The following is a 12,625-nucleotide window of genomic DNA, read 5'->3' as shown; positions in this document are numbered from 1 at the left end:
ATTTTACCGGTACCGGTAAATCCTTACCGCCATCCGTGTAATGAGCCCCTATGTAACATTGGGCCATTAAACAAGGACAATTGGATGGAAGCACTGATGAGCCTTAGAAAGATATCTGTTTTGCGCGACATGCCTCCCAGTAATAACAATATAAAATGTTGATGTTGGGGTGCCCCTCTCCAATGTTTCCTGTCTTCAAAATGTTCTTTGAAATATACTGCAAGTGGTACATTATAAATCACATTTTCCAATGATGTTGCCTTAGAAAGTTTGATAGTCAGTTCTTATCTGAGCTCTTTCCATTGGTCTACCTGACAGCTTTACGCCACTTTTCAATTCAGGAGCAACTACACTTACACAGCCTGGGAAAGATATCCTGCTCAGCATGCAAACTGTCAGAGTACTTCTTATAAAGGAATATTCACACCAGAATGCATTTGCCAGAACATACGGCATTCAGAGGTTTTAGCCACTGCTACGCACAATTGGGTTTTTGTGCACAAGAACAATATAGTGACCATACTTACTGTTAAAAGTATAATTGAGCAATGGCTTTAATAAATATGATTGGCTAAATTAACAAACATATACATACAGGGATCAAGTCAAGGGTACATGCGGGTGGACGGCGTCAACCCACTATTTTCAGAGAGTAGATGCTGTCCCCCTAGGTTTTTTAGAGGGCATGGATGTGTATAATAATAAGAAACATCCATTGCTGTTATTTTTTTAAAATCATCCGCCTCCGAACTGCGGCCTCCAGGTTAACAAGCCAGGGTCTTCATCACTGCACCTGATTAAATAGGCGCAACAAATACAGTCTTAAAGCAGACAGGCCAGGCCTGTATCTACATAGTAACAGAAAATCTTACTTTAATTTCATTGGCTGTTTATCAGCCAATGAAATGTGTTAACACTACTGAGTGTGGGTGGGTGCAGTGGCACACAAGAGCCATATTGGAGCTACTTTCATTTGGTGCAGCCTGGGCATGCAGATGATTCTCCGACCACTGTCTGGCAGTGGCACTGAGCCAGGGTGTGGTAACGCCGGGAATGTTGACCTAGCACTGTCAGTCAGTCGAGAAACAGAAGCAAAGTGAATCTGTGTGACGCATTTGGCCTTCCTTGCTGACATAAGTGACGGGTACGTGAAAAAGCGAACAGCTATTTCCTCAGTTTCCTGTCTCACGTTTGCTTTAATCAACCATCCTTGCAGAATCGCTTGTGTTTTTACTTATATAAAATTCTTCGTTTGACTCTTTCCCAGCGAAGGCTATGACACAGGGTCTTCTTCTGACAGGATTCTGCCGTGCACGTTTGAATGCCTCAGCCAGGTTCGCGCCCTCGGAATGTGAGGAAGCGAGGCGCCTTTCCCGCAGGAGCCAGCGAGACACGACGGCGGCCCTGTGTGGGGAGCAGCGTTGAGCACAGAGACGCAGTGGATCACTCGAGATTAAAAGGTGCTTTTCTTCTATGGAGGCACGTAAGGTCAGTTCTTAAAACAGCACGCGACAATAGGAGTCCCATTGCTTTTAAGCCTCTCCTCCTGACCACCCAGCAGGAAAGAAAAAAAAAGTCTACTGTTTTCGGCGGTTTTGGGAGCCAGAAAGTCATGTTTATACTTTTCACTTACTGCAGGTGTCTGATCCTTGACTGTGCATGTTTATTGTGATTTTAGTAAACCATTAATTTTCCCAGAGTTGCAGTTTCTTCCCCTCTCAAAAGCATGAAGGCAGTCATGTTGAATAAACCTGATTACAATGGAATTGCTCATATTCTTGCTCCCAAAGTCAACAATGTACGTTTCACAATAGCAGAGATGCATGCTGCACAGAGCCGTACCAAAGTAAGATTTTGACTTTCAGTCCTACATGTTAGTGTGTGACCTCACAACGAGTTCCGACCTAGCCTCGCCAGCGCGTTTTAAACTTCTGTGATCATCTCGTCACGCAGAACAATTTAAAGAGGATTTGCCAGGGAAGCTCTCGCACAGAAACACGCTAATCAAATGACTCAACCATAAAATAAGGTAGAGTTATTGGGATTCGGAAAAACTGTAGAAGTTGTTTTGTTTATTATATTAGATTTTAGTTTGTGTTATGGATTTCTAATAGTATGCCGTGTGTGATGGACTCTGCAGCAGGACAACGCTATTAAGGTAGTCAATCGAAAGGATTGCTTATTCCTTGTCAGATGAGCTATCATCTTCTCCATTTTCACTTTAGATTTGATTTTGTTCACTAGATTTGATTTTGTTCAGTGTTTTTTTGTTTTTATCGGCTGGGCAATGGCTATTATTTTTGTATTTTGATTTGGGATAAGAAATTCATTCTTTGATGGGTTGTGCTGTTATCTTGTGCAAGTGCGGTTCTAAGAGAGCAACATTGTGAACTGTGCGGGCCACTGAAAGATACAAGAATGTGCCTGGCAAACATCTGAAAGAAGTAACTAATTCCATTCAAAATAGGTGCTTTATCCAGGGGGAGTCAAGATGACAGGTTGGAATACATCTTCACAATTTTACCAACATTTTGCAGATCATTTACGTTCACAATTACATGCCATGACCGCAAGTAATAGATCAATCAATGGTCCTTGGGCTGATGAATTTGAGAGACTTGTTGCCCAGATAGATGTTCTTAATTCTCAGAAGTGGCCCAGCAACATTGACAGTCCGTGGCTTGAGGGCGAACATACGCTGGAAATCCTGTGCAGGAGATTTGTGCTGAATTACAAATCTATAGGTGAAGTTTTCCGGGACTACATTGACAATGGTGTGGAGGAAGTTTCCAAACAGCTGCAACCCATCGTGAGGGCAGTTTGCACCCTGCCTGTAACATCTATTGACTGTGAAAGGGGGTTCAATACAATGTACTTGATCCTGCCACCTGAAAGGAGTACTCATAGCATTAGCCACCTCCCCTCCTGAATGTTTATAAGCCTCATGGGCCCTCCTCTGCCACTTTGGGATCCTCTGCCATATGCGAACAGGTGGCTGTCTTCACATCACAATGCAGATGATAACCAGTCACGTAAAGTAGATCCTGCCGCCCACTATGACAAAAGGTATACAGATGTGTGGGAGTTTCTTTAATGCCAGCATTTGTTAACATGCACATAAGCCTGATGAGAAGAAATAAGTGCATTTCAAGACTGTTAAACTTTGATTTTTTGTACATTCAATACAACAGGATTTAATGCCAAATGTGACAACTGCAGGAAAATATGTAACCCTGTTAATAGTTAATAATTCAGCTTGTAATCTTGATGTTATTTTTGATTCTTCACTATCTTGCTCTACTCATATCCTCTATTTCTCGTTCCTGTCACTACAAACTCTTCGTTATTATAAAAGCTTGTTGTTTTCTTACCTTTCCTTGTGCTAAGCTTCTCATCTTCTCTTCAGCGTTGTCTGGTCTTTTCTACTGTTCTTCTCCTCTTTTTGGTCTTCCTGCATCTCATCTTGCTCCTTTTCGCTCCATTTATCATTCTTCTATTCAAGTTCTTTTTACTCTTGCTCCTCGACATTCAATAATTTCTGCTCTCCTCTACTTACATTGGCTTTCCCTTGAAAATCACTCATTTTTTAATTTTCTTTGTATTGTTTTTAAGTGCCTTTAGGGCCTTGCCTCTTATCTTTCCTTGGTAGTTTCTTGTTATTCTCCAGCTTATTCACATGATTGCCAATTTGTTCATGTGCCACAGAAACCTTGGCCATCCGCATCTGTACCACATAATGCACACCCATCAGTTATTGTACCACATAATGCCTGACCTTCATTTAGTATATGAGCATAATAATATCACATTTAAAATAGCACTTCATGCTATATTCTTTCTGCTTCAGTAGGTCTTAGTTGACCCTATTTAATGATATTCATGGCCCTATTCTCATCCAGGTGTTAAGTACCAAAAAGGACGTTAAAAGGCTTAACAACCTTTTCGGTACTTAAGACCTATTCTGAAGGTGGCGCATTCCTCCGATGTCGGAAGGAATGTGCCACTTTCGGAACACATGTGGCAGTTGCTGGGATGGGTTGGAAACTAACACAGCAACATTCGTAAATGGGCTTTTTGGAAGCCTATTCTTGTGGCACTCCGCCAGTTTAATATGCGCGCTAAACTAGCGCACATATACAGTACCCTTTTGGTGCTGTTAAACTGGAGGAGTGCCACAAGAAGCCTTGTTTGGTGTAAATGAAAGTGTTCATATACACACATGTGTTGTATATGGACACTTTCATGTACACCAAAGCAAACAGCTTCAACGTTGCTGCAACGTTGAAGCTGCTTGCTTCGGTGTATATGAAAGTGCTCATATAGAACATACGGGTGTATGTGAACACTTTCATTTACACCAAACCTAGCAGCTTCAACGTTGCATCCTGCAACATTGAAGCTGCTCGCTTTAAATGAAAGGCCCATATTCTCATCAAGGTGTTAAGTACAAAAAGGACGTTAAAAGGCTTAACCACCTTTTCGGTACTTAAGACCTATTCTGAAGGTGGTGCATTCCTCCAAAGTCAGAAGGAATGCGCCACTTTCGGAATATATGTTGCGTTTGCTGGGATGGGTTGGAAACCAACCCAGCAACCGCCACATTCGTAAACTGGCTTTTTGGAAGCCTATTCTTGTGGCACTCCGCCAGTTTAATATGTGCGCTAAACTAGCGCACATATACAGTACCCTTTTGGTGCTGTTAAACTGGAGGAGTGCCACAAGAAGCCTTGTTTGGTGTAAATGAAAGTGTTCATATACACACGTGTGTTGTATATGGACACTTTCATGTACACCAAAGCAAGCAGCTTCAACGTTGCATTGAAGCTGCTTGATTTGGTGTACATGAAAGTGTTCATATACACTGCACGGGTGTATATGAACACTTTTATTTACCCCAAAGCGAGCAGCTTCAACGTTGCATGCTGCAACGTTGAAGCTGCTTGCTTTAAATGAAAGTGTTCATATACACCATACAGGTATATACGAACACTTTCCTATACATCAAAGTAAGCAGCTTCAACATAATGCAATGTTGAAGCTGCTCACTTTGGTGTATAGGAACGTGTTAATCTGTGTTCTCGGCAGCATTTTCATAAAATAAAGAATCTGTCATTATTTTACAAAAATGCTGCAGAGATTGGATTGCGCCCGTAACACCTTAAAACAGGCGCAATCCTAACAGATCACTGTCGTGCTCTACGAGGACGCCCAGGCCCACTTGAGAATAGTAGTGGAGCCTGGGCGTCCTCTTTTGGCGCAGTGAATCGTGCTGTTTAGCACCTTCACTGCGCCAGGTTGAGAATAGGGCCCTCAGTGTATTGACATTAGACGCATGAAAGGATAAGTGGATTCTGCAGGGATTCGTGCCCCTGCCCTTCACACAGAACAAAGATTCATCTGGCAAGGACTACATTTGCTGGCCCATATGACGCAAGAGTTACTGTGCACATAATCATTGCCCACCAATTATTGTAACACAGTGTACTTGCTCATCAATAACGGTGCTGCCAAAAAAATGCCTATTCACGTTTAGGTTAGAAAATGCCTCTCGTTAATTACTATGTGCATAATGCCTGCCAAATTTGTATTTGTATTTTATTTATTTGTAATGCGCACCTAACCCGAGGGTAGCCAGGCGCAGAGGCAGCAAGAGGGCTGCAAAGCTTCGTTACATACGTATGGCGAGGTCCAGCTAGGGTTACATTGCCGGACGTATCGCGCCAAATAGGAGGGTAGAACATGTACATTAAAGGCAGTACTATAAACATATAAATAGTTGCTGTTCATGCATTGGTTGATTACCTGATGTAGTGCCAGGTGGGCGTAATCATGAGACTGTGTACACAGTGCTTGGTCATGTATCACCGTGCTGTGGTTAATGGCATCAGGACAGGGGTGGCCGGGGCTTCTATTCCCAGGAAGTATTCATTTCTGACACTGCTTTGATGAGGTCTACTGATGAGATCGACTTGAAAGAGATGAAAGAGCTGCGCTAAAATTGTCGGTTCTAGTCTGGGCTGCTATGTGACTGCCAATGACTTTGTTCCCTGGCTCAGATCTTATTTGAATAAAGGCAACCATTTTACCAGCGAGTAGATGTGATGCTGAGGTGGCAGAGCAGCATTCAGCTAGTGCACGTATAGATAGATACCTCTTTTGAGAAGTTTAAGATTTCAGAGGATTTTTTGCAGGCTTGCTTGCACAATGTGATTTTCGGAGGAAGGGGATTTTCTACGTAATGGTGGTGCAGTGATACTTTCTTTGGTGTATCAGGAATGGTGTGTTGTTCTTGTCCGTCCTGTCATCCCGGAAACAGGAATGAAAACCCATTTTATATAACATAAAGCATGACATGCATGCCGGATTTCAGAGATAATGAGACTGCTGCTTTGAAATGATGTCTTCTTGGCATTCATGTATGCACATTGCATCAGAAATCTAATAATCCCCGGCATGCAAGGCCCTCAGATTACAGCATGGTGTAAGGGTGATGACTGTAATTACAGCATGCGTTAGTCTAGCCAGGAATACTGCTAATAAGGGCGACATTATGAGGAAATGAGTCCTCGGTGTGTTTGTAACTCTTAAATTAAAGGCAGGGGTAATCCTTCACTTAAAGGGGAACCAAGATTTTTAACTTGCTGTGTGTCTGAAACTATTTTGGGTAAAAAGAGGTAAATGCCAGTGCTGCAGAATTCATGGCGCTTAATAAGGTGGGCGTTAAAAACAAGCCTGTTTTCAAACACTGCCTGGTTTTGACATTCCCACCAAGCAACGTCCTTCAGAATTCCAACCTTCACCCGCACCTGGGAAAATCAGCTCGCCATCCTCACGTAACCTCGGGGGAGGTGGGCCTCCATAGCAGTGGGTATCCTGGTTGGAGTGGACTGTGGCAGAGACACCCCCCCCCCCCAAGATGCACAGTGCGCCATAAGCGGAAGCTGAGCCCAGAAGGACATAGATAACGAACATGGACACAGTGAACATACGCAAGTACTCGAGTACACGGGAACTCTCTTTGAGCACTCTTAAAAGTTGTGTATTAACGCGGATGGTGTTACACGAGAGCAGGCCTCTCAAAGCCTCGTTCTGGGAAGAGAGTTAGCAGACGCCACCATGATTTAGTTGGCTCGCTGCAAATTTGCTGGTAAAGTGTTCTTAAGATCCAGGTTTGACAGAATGCAGCCACTGAAAAAAGTGCTCGAATTTCTTGCGGAGTCAGGTGGTAAATGGGCTAGTTTCTAATTGTGTGCGAGCCTGCGGCCTTGGGGAGACACTCCGGATAATTGCCTGGAGACTCCTTCTGATGCATTCGCCTTGGGCTCGCTTCTTTCCCTGGCAATTATCGTGCAGTCGGTCCTGAAAGCGCGGGCTCTAAAGCTAAGTATGGGGTCAGAGACGGAGCCGCTGCTCCTGTGTTGCTATGTCACAAGAAGCAGGCAGCCTCGCCAGGCTTTAATCATAATGCTATGTATTACTTTCTGCGGGGTCGTATTATGGGATTTATTTTTCCAATTTGTGAAAGGTGAAGTCATTAAGCACGATGGCTAGCACCCGCCCCCTGCCTACCGTCTGGCAGACTGGTATCGCCACTTCTCCGTAGGGTACATTCGTAATGCGCTTTATTTAAGAGAGATGGGAAATATGGTGGTGCTGGGGAGAGGGAGGGGGCGGAGGGGGGGGGAGGCGAGGGGCTGGGGGCGTGACTCTAATGGGCCTTGATGCAATATTCGGGGCGGAGCCTAAAACGTGTCTCACACAGCCTTAAATCCCAAGTAGCTAACAAAGCTTTAAAAGAGGAGTAGCCTGTGTAATTAAAGTAGTGACCTAACGGAGCCAATGGCGTTCATATATGTGCAATGAACATCAAATCAATACAAAAGGGTCCAGTACAGCACAGAAATCTATTATGCATATACATTAAAGGCATTCTAATGATAATAGTTCAATACAATATGTGTCAAAAGTCAAACAACGCATTCACTTACAATTTCCCTTTCCAGTTTGAAAAGTACATAATTTCACATTTCTTTAACTGATACTGTGATTCTAAACATTACTGAAGTTGACATCTACTGGCAAACGGCAGAATTGCCACTCTAATGTTTAAAGAAATTTGGTGAGAGCAGTCAGTTCGGAGAGTCCTGGCAGAGACCTGGTTCAAGGGCAATATGCCAGGCCTGAGCCCAGGCTAGCCCTGGCCCACGTAAATCTTAAGTCCCTGTTGCAGCCCGAACGCATGCCTGCTGCAGGAACATGTCTATGCCACCTGTAGCTATGACATACATATTACAGCGATCACAGAGTAGAGTGCATTGAATCTACCTACACCTCATTGGGGAGAATTGTACAGGCATGTATGGGGGTGACAGTTCATTAAATTGAATATTTTGGAATCATACCAATGGCAAAAGGCACTATACAAATGCCCAATAACATAACATGACATAACTCACCATACAGATACATGTGGCGTTATTAGCATTGCTAATACCCCCAAACCAAATTACATTTAATGCCAGTGGTAACGCTAATTCACCTAGCAATTATGGGTGTTTGTAAATCCCTTTTCGGAATTCTCACAGAGTTTCATTGCGGTACTACCGCCGCATGCAGTAATACCACCAGTGGCTTATGGGTTGCAAACCACGTAATCGGGTGGAGTGGTGAAAAAAGGCCGTACTTGGAAATGCTCTCTGTTTTACTGTTAAGGCTATATTCATAGTGAGGGCCCAAAATGCAGCAGTAGAGTGGAGCTAGACAGAACAATTGCCAGATCCAAAGCAAAACAAGTCCTCAAAAGCGTGCGTACTTTCTTTGAACCTTATTCAATTTGTGGTGGTAATGGTAAAAACAGGCAGTATTTGCAAATACCACCTACTTACACATCAGCTACATGAAGGGTTGGAAGTAAATACAGCACGTTCATGAGGTGCAATACCATTGGTAAACAACTCCATTGTGTTGGAGGTGAACATTCTAGAACATGCCCTGAAGTGTGTAATGTTATTGTTTCTAGTGGTAAAGGGGCGTGCAAGTGCTTACCTTCACTGTGGGAGAATCGTTTCTGCATGGACATCCCCACATTGGGGGAAAAGTGGCCATCCCTGATGCCACCTTCTCACCCACTTTACAATGTAATCTGAATAATGTAATGTGGTTATATGTGCACCGAATTCCTACGGCTACCAATCTGCAAGTCTATGCAAAAAGGACGGGCATACTCGTCCTTGGCACTTCAGGGGTGTCCCGTGCCTATTCTGCAACACAAGTATTCTCATAACAGACAGCTAAGATTGCCCTTGAAAGGCCTTGCTATTCTGATTCCAGCACAGGTGAAGGTGGTCATGTAAGCTCTGGGGGTCTACTGAGCTTAGTTATATCAGTGCTAGGGCAGTGTATAACGATATAGGGTGTGACTTAAATCAAGTGACGATGTGGGCATCAACAAATATTATTGCATCCCTTAATTTCTTTTATTGGTGGGGGGCAGGTCAGTATGTGCCATACCTACACAAGAAAATCCCATCATGTCCCTGAATAACCGCCTCACAGAATGTACAACTGCTGAACCCCTGCACTTGGGGGCTGTTTCTGTATCCCTACTGCCCCCACCAGCTCTTGCCACTTGATGTCTGCACTTACTCCTGCACTTGCCACTAGCTGGCTGAACTTTTAACTGTTGTTTTTATTTATTTTATTTATTCTTTACTGTTTGATCATATGTATTGCACTGCCCCCTTCTCTTCGCCCCCGCACTTACCCTTTGCCCCGTCCCCTGCACTTGCACGATCTCAATGTCACCTAGCCTAGTAAGATCATTATCTTTGTCTTCCCTCTGTTCCCCCTCCCTTGCCTCGTCGCGCCTTGAATCACTTGCGTATAGGCGCGTTATAAATGCCATATCATATCATATCATATCATATCATATGAAGCATGGATACAGGAGACAGATTGAAAGCAACAAGGAAGCTACACATAGCATAGCTCAACTGGAGGTTATTGATTAGAAGTTACGAGGAAGGAGCACATATTCAACATAGACTGAGATTAGAAGTGGAGTATGGTTTTCACATGGTCTTTCCATGAGCAAGGTAATGACGAAATCAATTTATGGTGTGTAATATATCATCAAAAATATTATACATAAATCAAGACAAAGCCAGTTAAACCATGAGCAAGGCTGTTTCGAAATGCATACCCTGAGAACCAAAGTACACTTAAGGACTAACAATTTTGAAATGTTTTGGGACAGGAGCTTTTGAAAGGTTAGGCACTGTGAGATTAAATGAATTGCCCTAGATAGCACACACTTGGGTTTGGTGTTAAAGCTAGGATTTGAACCGAGTCTATAGTTTAGGCGTTTGACTGCCTTGTTTCCCAGTTCTCGACATACAGCAAGCATGCCCAACAAAAAAATGTTGTGATAAAGTCACATGCTTATTGTCATTGTTTGTCACGGGATTGCAGATTGTTATTCATGCTTTGAAGAAGAACATTTGACATTTTATAAAAGAGCAGCCATTTGTTGGGCAGACCTGAAAATGAGCAGCAATTTTTTAAGCAGACCTGAAAAAGAGCTTGCCAGAGGCCTGTGACACTTGCACGGGTCTCTCCTGTCTAGGATCTTTTCCATTCAAACCGCCTCCCCAAAAAGAAGTAGAAGGAAATGAGACACATAATGCCACCAGAATCTGGAAAGGCACGACATCACTGACGACAGCATAGTATTATACAGTGAGATAAGATGATCTGTCCACGATATGCTCTGTATTGACTGGATGGCATTGCTGGGACACGAGTCACACCACTTTGTTTCCACTGTCTCCAGTTTGAATACCTAACCACCACTCCAGGCTAACAAAGGATGGGCTTCATTAGCGGTAGTAAATCTACTGCAATGTCCCCTGTTGTCCAGTTTTTAGATGTTTTATGTGGAGGAACCAAGCTCTAGACCTGCACCATACTCATGCTATGTTAGTTTTTATAAGTAACTCTTGCTGGTGCAGGTATTTTGTTAAGTAGCACCATAGATGGTACTATCACTGAAGTTTATATAATCAACTTTGCCAACCCCAGAGAGAGAAAAGAATGAGTTGACATTCCCGATATTTGATACTTTAATTAACTTGTGAACATAAATCTTTGAAACAAGTGCTTAGTACCCTGAGCTATCTTCTTAAATATCATGGCACTCAATTTGCTTTTACACTTCGGTTATTGCACATGCTCAGTATATTCCCCAAAGAAAGGTGAAAACACTACAAAGGTTATTGCTTTCGTGAAAGTATAAACTGTATGTTGTAACAAAAGCCATGATACGCGTGATTGTTTTAAGCCGCACTAGCACGGTTAAGTGTGTTTTCTCGTGTAGAGAACAATACACATTGGAAAACGCTGGTTGTTTGTTCCTCGGTTGCGGAATCATGTGGCTTTGAGAACAGTTACGTGCGGACACCTGAAACACAGTGTTTTACTGAAAAGAAATGCTACTGTTTGAATAAAAGGTAAATATGCCACGCGGTACTCCATATCACTTTTTTCAAAAATGTTAACAAAAAAGGGTGCCATGTGGGTGCTTTGGCAAAAATAAGGGTGTTAAATGGGGACAGTGGAAGACCACCACCTCGTCGTTTTTAGGGATAAATATCTCACTCTGTGATGGTTAGGTGTAGAGAGGAATCACCACCATACACCACCTCTAATTGTGGTTGCTAGTCGCATCTTGTCATTATAGATAAGTGGGACTACAAGAGACTCTTGTGCTGCTGTATGAAGCTTGTGGCATTAAAGGAATCCCAGTACCAAGCAGGTATGTGGGGAATCATTTGGTTTACACTACTGCATGTTGATGTGCATTAAGAAAGTATGTGACAAAAAGACAATAGCAAACTCTATATAGTGTATGGGTTATATGTATCTTTTGATACAGGTTTATCCATTCCCATACCCATGGTTGTACAGTCCGAAGTAATAAGGATTGGATAAATATTGTCTCCAGATTGAGTGGGACATTTTTACCGGCAATAAAAGCAGGTAAAGGACACTGTGTTCAGCAAGTTATATGCTATTATCTCAAAGGGTGATGAAATAGTTGTTTGATTAGTTACAACTAAATGTAAAATTGATATAATGGATTTAGATTGTGTGGTACAAATGAGGTGACCTAAAGTTTTTTATTTGTTTTTTTAATAGTGGTTCAAGGACAAATTACCCTTTTTGGAATCAAGTTGTGGGACACTGGACTCAAGAAAATATTCCCCTGATGAATGTCGGACATAATTTGGTCTTCTCGACAGAAACATGTTGGGTCTTATTGTAATACACAACAAATGTTGTTTGTTAATGTGGAATAAATGTATTGTTGTGTGAATGTATTTCAATGATAAAAGGTAGCATTGAATTGCACATTGATGGTAATATGTGTTCATTTTTTTGGTTCAATTGAATAGGGTAAATTAGAAAAAGATGCTTCTTTTATTGAATGGAAAACATTTTCTATGAGAAGATGTTATACTCAATACTTGATGAGCAATTCAATAAAAATACTGTAATCTTTTTTGATACATAAACATTCCAGTAAGTGTGTATGTTTATTAGAAGCAAAGGTCACTGATGGGGAATG

General features: G+C 42.4%; 1 long non-coding RNA gene across 1 annotated transcript; it reads left to right on the top strand.

Annotated features, from left to right (window-relative positions):
• The first annotated feature begins 987 nt into the window (after positions 1–987).
• On the top strand, positions 988–12,410 carry LOC138510979 (uncharacterized). The gene is made up of 3 exons (XR_011280509.1): positions 988–1,144; positions 1,268–1,488; positions 12,196–12,410. It is a non-coding gene; the product is annotated as an uncharacterized lncRNA (long non-coding RNA).
• The last annotated feature ends 215 nt before the right edge of the window (positions 12,411–12,625 follow it).

The sequence above is a fragment of the Ambystoma mexicanum genome, chromosome 6p (genome assembly GCF_040938575.1).
Source record: "Ambystoma mexicanum isolate Mex_15411 chromosome 6p, UKY_AmexF1_1, whole genome shotgun sequence".
Classification (NCBI taxonomy): Eukaryota; Metazoa; Chordata; class Amphibia; order Caudata; family Ambystomatidae; genus Ambystoma; species Ambystoma mexicanum.
This window is presented reverse-complemented; position numbering and strand designations above follow the sequence as displayed.